This window comes from Vicugna pacos, chromosome 33 (genome assembly GCF_048564905.1).
Source record: "Vicugna pacos chromosome 33, VicPac4, whole genome shotgun sequence".
NCBI lineage: Eukaryota > Metazoa > Chordata > Mammalia > Artiodactyla > Camelidae > Vicugna > Vicugna pacos.
In genome coordinates this window covers 10,354,219-10,372,486 of record NC_133019.1, presented here as the reverse complement: position 1 = coordinate 10,372,486, position 18,268 = coordinate 10,354,219, and the positions used below count along the sequence as shown (strand labels likewise).

Sequence of the window (18,268 nt, the reverse complement as noted above, 5' to 3'; positions counted from 1 at the left end):
ACCCAGGTCAAGGGTACACAGGGTCTCTCTGTATTTTTTCTTATTACTGCATGTTAATCTACAATTATCTCAAAATAAAAGGTTAATATTTGAAATTCCCTTCTGTTTATAATTTCATAGTGCAAGCTCCAGAAGATTATATGGGCTTTTTTAAAGTGTAAATTATGTGCATATGTATATATACATATAGATAATGTGTATACACACACACACACACACACAAAGTATGCGTGGGCTTTTTATTTTTTAGCACCTTTATTGTGGTATGGTTCCTGTACGGTAAACTACACATACTTCAGATGTATGATTTGATGAATTTTGATAGATGTCTACACCCATGAAACCACCACCACAATCAAGATAGCTAACATTTCCATCACTCCCCAAGAGGTGCAATTTTTGTATTCCCAGTTTATCCTTTCCCACTCGCTTTAACCATTGGTAACTGTAAGTTTGTTCTCAAAGTCTGTGAATCTGTTTCTGTTTTGTAGATAAGCTCATTTGAGTCCTTTTTTTTTTTTTTAAGATTCCACATATAAGCGATATCATATGGCATTTTTCTTTTCCTCTCTGGCTTACTTCACTTACAATGGGCTTTTATAAGTGCTCGACCAAGGCTCTCTGCGAGCCCAAAGGAGAGAAGGTAGAAAACCATTATGGGAAAGATTGTCTAGACTTAGGGGTTAATAAGATCTCATCTCCCTGATGTCCCTGAAGAGGGCATCACACATGGACATTTGTCTGCCACCTCCAGCCATACACAATGTCCCTGTTCCCTCTCTTGCGTTTCAATTCCCCTTTGTCAGTGTCCTTCACTCACAAAGCCGCTAGAGAACTCTGTTAGTTAGGATAATGAATGGTAGCTGCTAGAACAAACAACCTCCAGATCCCAGTATCTTTACATCATCAACATGACCTCCTGCTCGCAACACGTATTTGGGATGTTCCAGATGGGGCATCTCTTCAGGGAAGCTCTTCTCTTAGTGGTGCTGTGAGCTTTTGCTGCCACCATCATGTGGCTTCATGTTCACCCTGGCATCGTTCAGCCAGTGGAGGGAAGAGAGAGTAGAGAAGCTGAACGGAATGAGGGGGAGGTGAGACCTAGGAGTGGAGCACATCATTTCTGTCCACATTCTTGGAAATATGGTAACACCTGCTAGGACCTGCTAGGGGGCTGGGACATGTCATCTCCCTGGGTCGTTTTCTGCCGTAAGGACCCTTCCTGGTTGGCCCTCCCAATGGTCCCCACCGTGAAAGCACTGATGTCCACACCAAAGATCTGTCTCCTGATGCTCTCCACCACCCATCTCTGAGATGCCAGAGCAGAGCCAGCTCCTTTAACAGCAGGGAGGAGGGCCCTCTGTACCTCCATCCTGCACTCTGTCACTCAGGCCTGCGGCAGCTCAGCTGATACCCGGAGACTCTCACTGTGCCCATGGAAACAGCTCCCTCAGCTTCACACCTCTCCCTATCAGAGCTCCCACTCCACTTTCCCATTCCCCCCGTTGCCCCAGTCACCTTCTTCCACTTGTCCTCTTAGCCTCCCTGAAGACTCATTTAAAAAAATAATAATTCTTTCCTCCTCTGTTAGCATAAAAACAAAAAGCCTGGGGATATCACTTTATGAGAATGAATACCCTCACAGGCCCCCAGCCCTCCAACCATGCCAGCCACTGAGCCCTGCACCTCAGCCAGGAGAGGCCTGGGAGCCCTGTTCCAGGTAATGCTAATGCAGTGGACACAAGCAGGGTAAGGGAGGAGCGGACTGAGGTGGGAGGGGATCTAACGGGTTCTGGCTCAGGCATCTTGAGCTCACCATGCCGTGGGTGGAGACCTCCGGGTCCCACACTGCATGCATGGATTTGGAGCTCAGAAGAGAAATCTAGAACCAGGGTGCTCCGTACACCTTACATTTGATAGGATACAGATTCAGCTACTGTTACCAACCCCCAAGTAAAAGTGGCTTAAATAGGATGAGGTTTCACTCTCTCTCATAAGCATGAGCAACAATTCAGGGCTGATGCGGCGCTCGAAGGGGTCAGGGCCCTGGCCCCTCCTGTCTTGTTGTTTGTGTGCTGTCCAAGATGACTCATTACCAGCTGCATTCCAGCCAGCAGAACGGGGGCGCTGGGCAAGGGGAGGGCAAGCCCCTCCTTTTAGGGGCATAACCCTGAGACACGCACACATCAGCTCTGCTCACATCCCAGAAATTGGTCTCAAGCCTCTTTTAGGCTGAAAGGGAGGCTGAGAAATGTAGTTATTATTCCAGGCAGCCGTGTGCACAGTTTATTTCTATTGCTATTGGAGAAGGGAGAGTGAATATTCTGGGATGGCTATGGATCTCTGCCACATAGCCATCAGTAAAACATTTTTGAGCACATACTCCCCAATATGTGTGTATATGTTCATAATGTTAATATGTATGTCAATGTGTATCTTATATACTTATAAAGCTTTTTTTCTTTCTGGCTTTTAAGATAAAAATTGAAACAATATTATCTTCTAATACTTCAAGAGTTCGTGTAACACAGAGCCACTAGTCTAGACAAGAGATGTAGATTTAAAAGTGAACAGCAGGTAGGTGGTGGCTGGAGCTCTGCTCTTGGCTGAGATCAGCCGAGGAGAGTACGAGCCTGGAGGGAGAAGACCACGCCAAGGATGGAAGATGGAGAAACACCAACATTTCAGAACTGGGCAGAAAAAAGAGAAGCGGGAATGATCTGAGAAGCGGGAATGATCTGAGAAACTGGGCAGGAATTGTGGAGAGGTGGGAGGAGAAATGGGATTCTTTGTGGGCCTAAGAATGTCTGGAGAAGAGAATTTCAGAAAAAGTGAGGACTGAAAAGGGTGGTTGATTTGCACGGGGAAGGTCATCGGTAACCCGGCTGAGAAGAGAAGAAAATTAGATAATACGTTGGCTTCTATGCACTAGAATAGAGGGAGCCATGGAAGGTAATGAGTAGGGGAGTCACAGGATGACAATGCCAAGAAGACTCGTTTGGACATTTGTATGACAATTGTATGAAAAGCGGATTAGGGGGCCCAGAGTGTGAAGTCCAGAGGCCAGCTAGGATGGAACCAGACCAGGCTGACCAGAGTGAGAATGGCCTCAGACACCTTGCTTAGGAGAAGTAGAAATGATCCAGTGACCAACTTGATATGGGACATGGAAAAAGAAGAGAAATTTGACTCCGAGGTTTTGGGCCTTGGAAGCTGGGAGAAGGGAGGTTTCACTGATATCATTGCTTGGTGAGGTTCCGACGGGTAAAGTATATCTGGTGGCGTTGTCCGGGAGGGCTTCCTGGAGAAGGTACTGTGAGAATGCCAGTCCCAAAGTGCCTGGTCTCCTATCCCAGGCCCATCTCATACACCTAGGCAAATTCTCAAGTTCAAGGTTCCTGGATGAATGTTGTCCCAGTGACATTCTAACTAGCCAAGTCAAGTTTAATGTGGTGCTCAGGGGCTACAGAGGTTGTCACTGAGGGCCAAAGGAGCTGCTCCTTCCCATGTAGGGTCAGGCTCCAAGACATGGGCGGCAGCAAAGGCCCTGTCAGCTTGCATGGAAGCGGGACACACAGGGCCACAGTGTAGCTCATCCTCGAGGCAAGCACACACACAGCTGACAGTCAGCACTTGCTAGAACCAGCCTCAGCCGTGGGCATGGCCTTCGTCTCTTGCCCACCTCCCATTGTCAAGAAACAGGTCAAAGGAAAGAGAATGTTGTGAATCTTTGGAAGCACTTGAGGAAGGAGGAGGCCGATCTCAATAGCAACAGTGCCTGTGGCTAAGGAAGGACCCTCCACTGTGGAGGGTCTACCCTCAAGGGCCCCCAAGGACCCCCTACAGGATTCCGGTCCACTCGGCTTAGTGACTACCTGAAGCAGGACTGCCCCTTGGAGCCCTCCCTGGGGATGCTGCGTGACTGCTTCTCAGGCCCCTCATGGGTTGGATGGGGTTTGGATGAGGGTTGGATTGCAGGATAAGAAGGGTGAAAGGATTTGAGAAACTGCTCCCTTGGACTTGGATGGATCTGGGCCCCAGAGGGCAGGAACACCATGCTCACAGGTCTCCTGGGCCTTGCTTCAGTCTAGGGGACTTCAGTGTGATTGTAGCTGCCAAGGAGGCCTCCCTTGGGGGGTCAAGAGAGACCCCTGGGCTTGGATGGTGATTCTCACTAGAGACAGTAACGAAGGGGATCCACCCACCTCCACACAAGGAACAAAGGCTACTGGCTCAGCTGCCTCTGAATTCTCACGTCCTCCATCAAATTGCTTTAAACATAAAATAGGAAACTATGAATCTCATAAAAGGAGCTGATCAGGTGCTGATATTTGAACTAAATCATACTAAAAACGTCAAGGATAAAACAGCTATATGGTAACTTGGATATACTTGTGGGGCTAATCCTGAATTTGGAAGGCATCTCAGAGGGTGGGATTCTCTTAACACTTGGTGAGCGTCCACCATGCAGCAGGCCCACCCTCTGAATCTTGAAGGATGAGGAGGAGTACAGGCAGGTGTGGAAGGTGTTCCAGGCTGAAGGAACAGCAGGTCCAAGGAACCAAGTGAAAGAAAGCATTCTACACTGCCAGCAGGTCAAATTCTAGGTCAGCCTGGCCACAGCAGAGGGAGAGGGGAGAGAGGTGGTCCGGGATAGAGAAGTAAGAGCTAACTGATCATGGATCATGACATTCTTATGCGGTGGAGGGCTTGGGTTTTATCCAGAGGGCAATGGGGCATCATTGAAAGATTTTAAGCAGAGAGGAGACATGATGAGATTTGTTTTAGAGATGTAGCAGGGTGGTTTGTTAAGAACGTATCGTGGCAGAATCACCTGTTGAAAGGCTAGCTGTATCTTGCTTTCTCCATTGTTGGCTCCTTGGTAAAGAATGAAAGGAATTTCCACCCCTCTTCCTCCTCACTCCCACTCCAGGGGGAGCAGCCAAGCCATTGTATCTTTGAGGTCTGGGCTTTTTATAGCCACAGGGGGAACTGACAATATTTTGGGGTTTTATGGCAGAAAAAGAAGTTGCCAGGCTGGTCTGCCTCTTTGTTTTAGAAGGCTTTGGTCCAGGGAGTGTCGAGGTTGTGCTGAGCGTTAAGGAGGGAAATGACTTGACTCAGAAAGGTTATGGAATGTGGGGGGGCTTCCAGACAGGCTGAGGTTTCTAGCCCTTGGTTATGGGGGTAAGGAGAAGACAGACCAGCCTTGTGTCCCAGGATTCCAGCAGGACTAATGGGAAGATGGATGGTGGGACTAGTCACTGAGTGGAGGAGAGGATCTCCCGAAAGATCTGGGCAGCAACCAGCTGTGAGCACAGAGCTGGGACTCCTACTTCAGCTGGGAACTGACAATCCTGGGGAGGGAGGAAATCTCCTGGCTGCCCCGCTGCCCACTGCCCTGTTGGTCTCTCCTGCCCTGGCATTGACCGGTGGGGGGATCCCCATCCAGGGCTGGTGCTAAAGGGAGTTGACCCCTCTTTGCACTGATGGGAACCAGCCGAGGGAGCTCCGACCTGGGACTCAGGTGCAGTGTGAGACGGAGCCCATCCCGTGGGCTCTCACGCCTCCTTGGCAAAACGAGTGCTTTGGACCTGATGTTCCACGCAGCTCCTTCTGGCCTGCACATTCTGTGTGGCTGCGAGGACACACTCCAGTGCCAGACGGAGCAGAATGTGTTGTCACAGCACAGTGACAAGCGGACGGATCTGCCTGGGGAGGTGGCCAGATCCCTCCTCCCCCATCCCAGGGGTCAGGAGGGAAGGATTCCTAGGGGCCTGGCAGGGGACCCCTGGGTTGTAAGTCAGTTGAGGGCAGCAGCCAATCTCTCTACTGCCTCCCCTTCATCTCCTCTGCTGGCTGTAGGAAGGCTGCCTGGCCCGGGGCAGGCATGGCAGACACTAGCTCCTAGTTGCCGACTGTCCCAGAAAGCAGACCAGTGTCACCACCCCTGACTCCAGGCTCACAATTCATTCCCTTCTGCTGCACAGCACTGCTTCTTACATGTCCTGCCACCTCTCAGGGATGCTCTAACAATAAAAAGGCACTTTCAGAGGCTGTGGCTCATTTTCCATTCCCTTGTCCAACCAATTCTCCTCTCCCTCCCTATTCTATTATCCACAAGTCTTTGCTTTCTTGATTGCTGAATTCTTCTTTCCTGATTACCTTCCCCAGGGACTGAACTCCACTGAGAGAAAAGAGACTAGTTGACCTGTGCTCTGAGGCCCTGGAGGGATGGGAAAGGAAGCAGTTAATGGCAAGAGAAATGTAAGTAACTTTATTGAGCGAAGTCCCAAGGGCCAGGCTTTACAATCTCCCTACATAGGAAAGTCATAAGAGGGATCATATCCCCATTTTACAGGTGAGGAAACTGAGTCTCAAAGAGCAAAATAACTTGCCCAAGATCACAAAAGCAGTATGGAGGAAAGGAAAAACATATTTTTCTCTACCCATTGGTTCTCCAGCTGCCGGACACCTGTAGCAAGACTAAGATTGAGAAGAGGAAAACAAACAAAAATGTATTAATGTGTGTACCATGCATATACACATGGGAGCTCACAGCGATGAGTAATCCTCAGGGGTGGTTAGAAGTTGGGCTTATATACCACCTTAGGCTAGGCAAAGGAAAGGGGGCTTCTTGGTGGGGGGCGGTCAAAGGAAGCAAGTTATGGGAAGCTGAGAAGCAAAAGTATGGTAAACAAGAGTTGTTTGGTAAGGTGAGTTGCACAGATTTAAGTTGGTGCCTTCTCCATTAATAAGAATTGTTAAGATTCCTCTTCCTGCTACAGAGAGGGAGACACTTTCACAAATGGAAACTTCCTTTCTAAAAGGAAAACTTGTTTCCTGTTTTTAGAGCTTTTCCTCAGTGGATCTTAGCTCTTAAATAACCCGTATGCCAAAGAAGCGTATTACAGGGTGGCGTATTCAAGTTCAAGTCAGAGTTGAAGCCCACATACCCACATCTTTCTTTGTATTTTCCTTCCATTCACCCAAAAACTGTTTACCGACCATCTGCTTTGTACCGAACACTGTCCATGCACCAGGGAGTCAAAGAACATGACGCTATGTGTGCCTTTTAAGCATCTGCAGGCTAGAGAGGAGACAGACACGTAAGCAAATAATGTGATGAGTGGTACTCCGAGCATGTACAAAGCCCCATGGGGCCTCGGAGCAGGGACAGGCTAAGCAAGGCTTTTCAGGAGATGTAACATCAGGGTCCCAGAGGATGAGTTGCAGTCCAGCAGGCAGAATAGGGGTCAGTGTGTGTGAAGGCACCTGGGCGAGCGCGACAGCACGCAGCCTAGGTAGCTGATGCCTTTGCACGTCCTGAGCACGGATGCTCTCCGCTGACATCCGTGAATGCCAGGACCAGCGTCAGGTTGAGATGCCCTTCCTCCCATAGTTCCTTCCCAAGAGGCCTGGGGCTGGGGACTCTGCCCTAGAGCCTGGCTTCCTGGGGGATGGCTCTGCCAGTGATGGTGCCAGAGGCCCTCCTGACAGCTGCAGCCCCCCTCCTTCAGTGCATCTTCAGTTTAGCTAAATGGCTGGATCCCTTTGGGTTTGATATCATCTAATTGGTTGTGGCTAATCCCATATTAACTCTCCCCGTGGAAGCTAGAGGGCCTCTCCCCACCCTCCTTCACATCCCAGCCCCTACAGAGGCTTCCGTTATCATGCTTATGAGCCTCCACAACCACAGACTGGCACATTTGCATATAAATAACCTGCCAGCGCAGGAGGCTGCAAGAGGCACCTGGTAACGACTCTGTTTATTACTCCGGAGAGAGAAGGGGAGTAGGAAGGCCTTGTGCGCTGGGTGGCCCAGGCGGGACGGCTACATTGCCACCCATTGATTAGCCAAGAAAGAGTCAGTGACCCTCAGACTGCAGAAGAGGAACAAATGTGAACCCTCCCAGCAGCTCCTCTTCGGGAACGCTGGACCGTGCGGCCCAAGACCTGAGATTGTAGGACCCACCATGATCACCAAGGCTGGTCCTGCCTGGAAATTCACTCAAGTGGCCAGGTGTGGCCCTGGGCTTGGTGCAGTGGGGGATGTACAGTAAAGGGAGATGGGCCATGTCCCCAGGGAACTGCACACCGCAGAGGACACGTCACAGACCAAGGGGGAAGCGCTGCCCGAACAAAACGGGGAGATGAGGGCCAGGCACGCATGGTGCGGACGGGAGGTCCAGGAATGAGTCCTTCAACAGAGAAAGCTCGCAGGAGGAGGGGCATCTGGGCTGGTCCTTGAGGAAAAGATAGACCTTGCCTGGGTGGAGAGCAGAGAAGAAACATTCCAGGCCAGAGGGAATGAGGTCAAGTTTAATGCGTGCGTTGTTGAGTGGACTGTGGTGGGAGGGGCCGCGGAGCAGGAGAGCAAACCGGGAGAACAGCAGAAGGTGAGGCAGGAAGGGTAAGCTTGAGTGGGCCTGTGAGGTCCCCGCGTGGCTGCGTTGTGGCTTTACCTCCTAGACCTCCGAGGCTTTTTGAGTAAAATCAGAGGGGGCATCTCTGGGCTAAAGCTCTGGCTGCAGAAAACTCCGCTAAAATGTGGGATGGCCTAACGGTTACCTAAGGAGGCCGTGAGGGGCCGCCCTTAGCTGTGGTCTGACATCTACCAACACACCAGCAAGATTTAACTGAGATCAGAGGCCACATCCCAGAGAATGGGAAACTGGAGGTCAGGGGGAGCGCGGAGCCTTGGAGGGGTTGGGGGTGAGAAGAACGGACTCAAAAGACAGAAATCTACGAGTGGAAAGGCCAGGCCAGGCCAGGCCAGGCCAGGGGGCTTCTGGGAAAACAGAGTTAGAAACACAGATCTTCTCCCAACCCAGAAAACCTCCCCACAATGGTAGTAGAGACAGAAAAAGTTTTCTTCTTGAACAAGCACTAAACCAGCGGCAATGTGCACCGCAGGCAATCCGCTAAGAGAGGCAAAGGCGGAAGGAAAGTTCACGCCTCACACAGAGTAGGGGAGAAAACCCGCCCTCCGCCTGCCCGCCTAGGTTCAGGCTGGGGCCTGAGAGTCAGACCGATAAAAGACAGATTAACAGTTTGTTCTCTATGTCTGTGAGTCTGTGTCTGTTTTGCAAATAAGTTCGTTTGTCTTTTTTTTTTAGATTCCAGAAATAAGTGATATCATATGGTATTTTTCTTTCTCTTTCTGGCTCACTTCACTTATGGTGAAAAAGAACATGAAAACAAATATATGTATGTTCATGTATGACTGAAGCATTCTTCTGTACACCAGAAATTGACACAACATTGTAAACTGACTGTACTTCAATAAAAGTATATATATATATATATATATATATATATATATATATATATATTAACAGAAGAAAAAAGTTTTAAATACACATGCTTACTAAGAAAATGTGGCTTAAAGAGGCATCCAGAATTTAGAGGCTTATGTATTATGTTAGGGTAGACAAAGGAAAAGGGGTTTGGGCCTGGGGCAGGGGAAGGGGGAGTGGCGGGGGTTCGGAGGTGAAAGTTCTGGGAAGGTGACTAGAAAAAGTAGGGTGAACAAGGCTTGTTTGGTAAGCTTTGTTATGCAAATTAAAGTCTCTGCCTTCTCCTTTGATAAGAGCGGTCCAGAATCTCCTCTTCTGCCTGCTGGAGTGAGGGAGACACTTTTACAAATGGCAGTTTCCTAGACAAAAGGGAAACCAATGTTGTTTTTAGAGCTTTTCCTGCATCTGTTGTTCCTTTATGGTTTTCCACTCAAAAATGATCCATGTTGCAAAAAGACATGTTGGGGGGGCATATTCTGGCCTCCTTCAATAGCCATACAGATATAATCCATTACACACAGAGCCATTGTTTGGACGCCAAAATAAACAAGAACTAGTTCTTCAGTAAGAGGTCTTGTCCCCACCATTTGTCACATATATTTCATCCTGCCTTTTCGTAGTAATGGGGTGATATCTGCGTTAGCTTACTGGCTTTAATTCAGAGGAAAAACAAACTCCTTATAACTTAAGACAGGAGGTAGTTTTGCTAGTGGTAGGAAGGCACCACCAAATTTAGGTTCCTCCCACAGGAAGTGGAAGAGAGAGGGCGCTATCTCCCTTGCTGTTTGCATTTCAAAAAGATGGTCTCGGTCCTTGAGGAAACAGTTGCACTGTGACACTGGTTAGAGACTTATTTAATCCTCATAAAGGTTTATGTACATTTGAAAAGGACAGAGAAAGAAATTCGGAAGTAAGAGAGAGGGTGAAGGATGTCTCCTCCCTAATTTTCAACTGGGAGAATTAAGCTCTTTATTTTAAGTTATATTCATCCTTCCAGGACCAGTGGGCTGCCAGGTAGCTGGGTCCTCAGGGGAAAAGCACTGACAGCATCTGCAGGTCTCTTCTGATCCACTCTGCATCGTGCTAGCTGGTGGACAAGTAAACCCTCATCTCTAAGTTGGTTTTCTCATCTTTGAGAAAGAGGACTATAATTGCTACCTCATAAAGTCTTGAGGAATAAACGAGGTAATATTTTAAAGTCACCTAGAACATGTCAGACACTCCAAAATGTTCATCTTTGAAATTAAAGTACATGATATCATGATGGTTGGAAGGGTAGGGAGAAGAGTAGTTCACCAAATCCCCAGACACTGAACTTGGGGGATTCCTTCAATACCTACATCGGATGGTTACGAGGCAGATTGGAGGGGAGTGCTCCTTGGAGCACCTGGGAATAAATTTGGGGAGCTCATTTCCCTAAGAGGTGTCCCAGTCTGAAAATATAAATAGGTTAGGGAAGGGTTTAGGCCACCATGAAATCTAGCTCTCAGAGGGCTGTTAGGGAAGTGGCAGGTGTTGGGACAGGACTCTGAGGTCGACAGCTTCTAGGGTAAAGCCTTTCCTGTGAAGTGAAGACGACTAGTGTCTTGGCAACACCGTCTCAGGCAAGCTCTGGCCAGGCAGATGTTTCACAGGTTTGGACTTAGAGGATCATTCTTCCATTTCTGTGCTCCACATCCCATGGGTCCCACAAATCCTCCAGGATGACAGGCAGTGGTACCTGTCTACTGCTCCTTGCCAGTTCTGCCAAAAGGCAGCATCCTTCAGCCTCCCTCAGCGCAGCAGGACACCTGCCCACTTGTGTGCAGGACGGACAACTTTCCTTGAGATGGGAGAGGAAGGCACAACACAGAGAGCAGTAGTGGTCAAGTTTCACATCCCTCAGCCCCCCTACATCTGTAGGGGCTGCCTTCCTATTGCCATAGAAACCAGATTCCCAGGAAGGGTGCCTGGGGGCCAGCTGCCATCTTGGGGAGCTGCTGGCGGCACATGTTCTTAGGAGCGCTCTGTTTCTCCCAAAGCCAGATGGTGCAGCCCCACGTTGAGGCCTCTAAATTTAGCAGGAGAGATTGTCCTGTAGTGAAACCACACTCTTTGGGGTTTTGACTATTTGAGGCTGGGGAGAGACTGAGAAGAGCAATAGTCCATGGTGGCCCAAGGTTCCTGGGGATTTTCCCAGCTTGCTTTGTGAGCTCATCCCCAGCTTGGCCAGCCCCCGAGGAGAGTCTGGAGGCTGAAAGAAGGAGAGCTGCCCCTCCCAACTCTCCCATCTTGCTACCACTCTTCCCTCCTGTCCTCACCCAGAGTCAGACAGTGGCTCGGATGGGCCAGTCAAGCACACTGATGTGAGGGAGGGCAGCTCGGGAAAGAGACCAACAGGAGTGACAGCAGGAAGCCGATGTTCATCTGGGGTGGCTGCGGCAGGGGAGCGGGGCTGGTGGAGCAGATGACAGGATCAGGGCAGGGTGAGGGGGCGACAGAGCCCACTGGGACAGCTAGAGCAGAGCTAAGCCGGGTGCTGGGCGATGATTGAATGGCAGATCGGGAGGGATTGAAGCGGGAGACGAAGGATTTGCCGCAGAGCTGAGAGCCAGATGGAGCACCGGGGACACTGATGCAGGAGATAGCCAGCCGCGGTCCCAGGGGCGGGGGCCAAGGGATGATTTAGCACCTTGGAAGACAAGAGTGGCAGGACCGGTGCTTCCAGGACGGAGCTGCAGGCTAAGCCCATCCATCCCCGCCAAGGGCACAGTGACAGCAGGGATGCGCTGAGCTGGCTCCGGAATGCAAGCCCGCGAACACATTTTCACATTTTGCTCACAACATTCAAACAAATTCCAGGGCAGCTTTTCTCCAGGAAAGGGAAGCGTGGTTTAAAGAGAATGTAGTGAATTGGCTGAAATAAATCACTAATTGGTTCCAGATAGCATCGGAAGCTCAGAGAGCGCACAGAGCAGCGCATCGGGCCGGCTGCCACCTCACCACAGCTGGACGAGCCCTTTCCCCGGGGCAGGGCAGCGCCGGGCTCAGCCCCGAAGGCAGACCCAAAGCCAGCAGCCTGGGACAGCAGCCCGCCCAGACACTGCTCCCCAGCTGTCGCGACAGCCCCCATGGCCATCACTTGGAGCCCTGGTGGCATGAGGGAAAGAACAAGGCATCTGGAAACTGCACCTGAGGGATTCAGTCCCGGCTCTGTCGCTGCCACCTTAAACACCTTGACTGGCTTCTCTGAGTGACAGTTTTCTCAACTAAAAAAGGTGATAAAACCCAAACAAACGCCTGTCCTGGCTGTTCCCAGGTTTATGTGTTTTTTTCTTGTTTTTTCAAGGGCGTCTGTTTTGCTCACTCTTGCATGCCCTGCATTTAACATAATGCCTGGCACAAGGATTTGTTGAATAAAATGTGGACTATTCACTACCCCTGTGGTACCCCCAGTCATTTACAGGTGGACTGAGCCCATGAAAGTTGGGAGTCCAACCTCAGGATATTTGGATGTGATGCTGCCCTAAGACAAACCCAAATGTTGCTTGGGGTGGCCATCGTTTTGAATTAACCACAGCTCTGTTGTCCAGGAAGACAGAAAATGGGGAGTTATTTAAAGTTTGATGGAGGGGGTGGGCCATGAACTAGATTTTCCCTCCTTGATCCAGGACTCCTGTGTCAAGAACAGAGCTGGACTGTTGCCCTGGGAGCTTCCTGTCTCCTGCCCTCTTCAGCTTCCGGATTCACAAGCAGAGATGGGGAGGGACAGGGTGACTTTATGACCTCCATACTCTATTCAGGCTGACATTTGGGGGCCCCACAAAATATCAGTCATCTTAAACTGCATGCACATATTATGTTAAAATAATTTAGATACATCTAGGAGTTGAGTTAAGTGGCACTGGGCTAGTTGACCTGTTTTATAGACATGTAATCAAACATTTATTTATTTTGATTTGCAGTTTTCTTTTGGCATCGTGAGGCCAATTAATTCTTTTTTTTCAGGTGTCAGACTCTTTTGGAGGTCTTTGAAAAGTTCAGAGGACCCAGGTACCCAAGTGGCTGGGGAAAGGAGGGGCGGTGGAGATGCCAAGACACAAAGTGCTCTCCCTAAGAAGGGAGAAGTAGTGTGGCCTGTGGCTTCAACACTTTTCCAGGAAATAGGAAAGCTGCATCTGTGCCCAGCAACCGTCACTATATGCTGTGTGACCTTAGACAAGCTGTGTGACTTGTCTGGGCTTCAGTTTGAGAGCCCTTGGAGTAGGGCTTGAGAGGTGGGGATGGAGACTATAGGGGAAGATGGTCACCAAGACTTCTCTGCAGATCAGAAGGTTTGCTCAGGGCAGGGTTGTCTGGACACTTGGAAACTGAGCCGAGGGCATGCTTGTTTCCCCGTGGGCAGCAGACACCCTTTGCCGCGTGGGGTGAGTTAGCCCTCTCCCCTGCAGTCCCTGCAGACCAAGAAGAGGCCCAGTCAGAACCCAGCCCCATTACCCTAGCTCCCAACCGCCCTCTCCCCGCCACCGTAAGTCAGTGAAAACAACGCGAAGGAGAGAGTGGTTGCTTCACAGTGGCTTGTCCCCAGAACTCTGGGGTGAGAAAGAGGAGGGAATAACAAAAGACCACACTTATTCACTGGGTATTGTGAACCAGACTCTGCTCTAAGCATTTTATGGATGTTAATTAACATGTTTAATTCTCGCAACAACCCTGAGATGCAGGCACTATTATTATTCCCATTTTACAGAGGAGGAAACTGAGGCACAAATGAGCAGCAACTTGCTCAGGGTCACGCAGCTATAAAACAGCACAGTTTCTGCTTTCGTGGAGCTCATAGTTTAAGCAATGCGTAAGAGTGAGTTGAGCACCTGGTATGTTCCCAGCCTTGTACTAGGTGCTACGGGAGATAAGAAAGAAGATAAGACATTGATCCTGTCTTTCTACGGAGTCTAACTTGGAAAGTGAGACAGTCAGCCCTTATGTTCCATGAGGCAGGGACCCATCTGCCTGATCATGACTCCCGTCTCCAATGCTGGCAGGGCAGCCTCAATAAATATTTCCTGAATGACTTATTGGAACAAATATATGTTCTAGTTTTCTCTTGCAATGCAGTGTCTTCTTTCTGACACCAAAAATATGTGATTTTCCCACACCACAACCAATTCTGCAATTTGGACACCAGCTGGGTGTCCTACAGTTTAATCCTCTTCTGACACTAATTACTGAGTTAGACCCCACAGTTCTAAGAGTCTAGTCCCACAAGAATGCCCCCACTCCAGATGCTAATCACAAGTCCTGGGGGCCACCCGTACTCCCTACTGACTGGCTGTGAATCAGGGTTTTCACAACCTCCTCTCAGGTGCAATGATTCCATAGAGCAATTTGCAGAATTCAGAAACACTTTATTTATATTTACCAAATTATTATAAAGGACAAAACTCAGAAACAGCCAAAGGGAAGAGATGCATAGAGAAAGTTATGGGGGGAGAGGTGGGTGGCGGGGCTTCCATGCCTCCCCAGGTGTGCCACCTTCCTAGCACATCAGTATGTTCATCAACCGAGGTGCTCTCCAAACCCTATGGGTTGGGGGTTTTCATGGAGGCTTCATTATGTAGGCATGATGGACGAAGTTGCTGGGCATTGGTGGTTGAGTTGAATTACCAGCCCCTCTCTCCTCCCTAGAGGTCATTGGGATGGAACTGAAAGTTCGAACCTGATGATCCTGGTTGGGTCTTTCTGGCCATCAACGCTCATCCTGAAGCTATCTAGTTCTCCTCCCCACCCCCCTAGCCCAACTAGAGTCTTCCAATTAGCATGCAAAAGACACTCATCTCTCAGAAGATTCCATGGGTTTTAGGAGATCTTTGCTAGGAACCTGGGACCAGTTATGCATTTTTTTTTATTATACCACAGGCAACTTGCAACTTGCAGTCTCGTCACCCTGCAGTCCTTAGAGGGAGGACCAAGTGTGGGCTGAGCTTGGGTTTCTCAAAGATCCCCCAGTGCACATCTGTGAGCCACCTGCAGACCCATGCTTCCTTCACGTGGGCTGTTTCCTAGGCCAGCCCCATTCTGCACACCACCTTGACTAGCAGGCCCTAAGGGAAAGACCCAGAGAGACAGAAAGGAGGACAAAGATACTCTCCACCATCTTTTGAGTCCTTTCATAGAGGATGCAAGCATCTGTTGCCCTCCATTTTCCAGACTGAATCTTTGTGTCTGGAAAGCAAGACCCACACCCTCTAGTTCCGGTTTTCCCAGGAGCTCACCTGGTCTGGGCCTGAGAACTGCATGATGAGAACATCTCTCCCTCCTCCTCCCACCCAGACAGGCAAACACTCCATCTCCCCGGAGGGTGGAGAGGCCAGAACAAGCCTCCGGGAGTGTGTGGACAGGGAGATGCAAACAAACTCTCTGGATTTTATAAGCCAGTGCAGTTTTTGAGTGAAATCGGATCCATGTGGTTCTGATTCATTTGTACATTGGGAAAGGGTTTATGCATAAGAGAGACAGAGATCCCAGAGGCCCCTTTTAGTTGATTTAACAAATCCCCTTTAAGCTTTCAGTTTTTCATTAGGAAGCAAAAGTTGCTTGTTCCCAAACCACACACAAACTCACAGGCACAAACACCCCACTGGTTTCAGTACCTCTCCATGCCCTGAAGACTGGGATGGCCCCGTGAACCGAGAGCTGGGGGACACTTTTCCATCCTCTCCATTTAGCATCTGCTGGGAAATGGCCCAAGAAGGGAGTCTAGGAAAAACCTGCGAGAACCGGGAGAAAAGAGGCTAAGTGCGCCTCCTGTCCTAGGAAGCCAGCACCATTGCAGCTTTTAGGACACTGGTGGCTCCAGGCCTACCTCTTGAGTCTGGGTTTAATTTGGGTTTAGGTAGAAGGGCCCTGGTCTAAGAATAAAGACCCAAAGGGAATGGGGGAGCTCTGAGACAGGTCATTGGTTTCCCATCCTCTCTGCTGGGCAAGACCTTCCAGAGGCCTTTAGAACAGCACTTCAAAGGCAGTGCCAGACACAGCACGAGACAGATGAAGAAGAAACGGAGCCCGGAGGGCCCAGCCATGGCCCCGGCTCCCCAGTTACTTCCTGTGTGACCTCGATCAAGTTACTTAACCAATGGGCTTCACTTCTTTGCCTGTGCAACGAGTGTAATGGAATCTGATACCTCACTGGAACCAATGAGGATGGATTGAAAATGCTTTTAACCTGCCAGCTCCTATGGAAAGTGAGTTTTAGCGGCACGTATCTTGGATGGTGTCGTTAACGGTCCTTCGCAAATGTCTTCAGGGTGACAGACCCTGCTGCCTCCCCCAGGAACAGCTGCCATTGTCTCATAACTGCTTGGAAGGACTTCCTAGCATCCACCGGCATTGCTTCTGAGACAGCTTATGTTTTATGTCATAAGTGGACCTGAGCGTGTTTTCCTGTGACGGCATAGTTGTTGTTACTGTTTTGTGTATACACTACAGGAGGGTGAGCTTGGCGAAGGGGAGGGAGGTGGGATCTGGGAGATTCTGCCCTCTGAGGCCTGGGCCATAAGGAGCTCGGAGCAGCGCAGCACCTCGGTTGCCCGAACAGTCACAGAAAGGAGTCAGGCTGTCAGAAGTGTCTCTCCACTTTCCTTATCAGAAGGAAAAAAAATCTGAGCAGCTTTGACTGTTTTTCATATCAATGGATGTGAAAATCCACCCAGAACTGGGGTTATGAAATGTGTCATTTTTATCTGTGAAATTTGCACCCACTGACTTCATATCCTCCCTGAAGATGGGGGACTTTCTCACCTCCTCCCTCCAATTTATTGTGCATCTGATATGCGGGCAGACCTCAGAGTCATCTGCAACTCTTGGAGCCATTTCCTTCAGCTTAAGGGTAAATGATGGTTCCAGGGAGCTGGGATGATGGGAACAGCATTCACCCCCAGTGGGAGGACTGCTTCTCTCCCACCCTTTCAGGACCTCACCTGGCAAACACAGAGGCTCCAGTGCGCCGAGATTTGCAGCCTGCCCCTGTCTGCATCCACAATTCAATCACGCCACCCTGCCTGTGAGCATAAAAACGGATTTTCTCTCCTAATGACTCCCTTGACTGAGCTGATGGCTGCCCTCCCTCAGGGCCCCGTGGGTAGGAGTGCTGGAGAAAGTTGACCCCCTCGCCTCTGTATCCCCCCACCTCCTCCCTTGTCTTTTCGAAGCCGAGGTGCCCAGATAGACATATTCCTCAGATGTGCCCAGAGCTGAGAAAGAGGGGTGAGGAGGCTGAGCGGCAGGAGGTGGGTTGTGTGGGCCCCACGGGCTGTCCCCCTCCTGCCAGCTCCATCTCAATTCCATTAACCTCGCTCTGCATGCACTATGCTAATGGGCTGCGAAGGACCGATCAGCCCACTCGCCTGCCCAGAGGAGGGAGCTGCCACTTGTTGCCAATCCTGGCACCAGCACGGGTGCTGGGAGGGCAGGACTCAGGAGCCTCGCAGGCCCTGGCTTGTGGCCTGGCTCCCCCACTGCGCTGCCTGACTATAGAAGGAAAGAAGCAACTCCCACCCACCAGGGCTGCATGATGGCCAGCCGAAATGCCGGCGGGGCTGGACGGACAACCCCTCATGTTCAGTCTCCTCTCCATTGATCCGCAGTGTCTCCTCAACAGCTAGGGAGACTCAATCATGGAAACTTCCTAAGTGAAGCAAAAGGGTCTGTGAATAAGAATCCCTTTTGTTTTACTGACTTTTCCCCTTCTGGTGTTGGATCTCATAATTCACCTGCATGCTTGCGAGGAGGAGGAGGCTGTGCGGTGAGGCTCCGTGAAGGAGAGGAAGGAGAGACTTGGCCAGACTGAATGTCATAGGCCGGAGCAGCATGGAGACCTAACCCCGTTGGTGCCTCTGTGGCTGAGCCTTGTTCGCACTGTCCTGAGTTGGAGATTTCTTCTTGCCACATGCATCGTGCCATCTCCCAGAGTGGGACTAGACACGGACTTATTA

At 50.0% G+C, this 18,268-nt stretch overlaps 1 long non-coding RNA gene across 2 annotated transcripts in view; it reads left to right on the top strand.

The window, feature by feature from the left end:
- Positions 1–12,716, top strand: part of LOC140691150 (uncharacterized) — a 40,906-nt gene extending 28,190 nt beyond the window's left edge. For both annotated transcript variants that reach the window (XR_012066655.1, XR_012066656.1), the window contains 2 exons: positions 6,175–6,267; positions 12,223–12,716. This is a non-coding gene — a long non-coding RNA (uncharacterized lncRNA). The remainder of the gene's footprint in view (positions 1–6,174; positions 6,268–12,222) is intronic.
- The last annotated feature ends 5,552 nt before the right edge of the window (positions 12,717–18,268 follow it).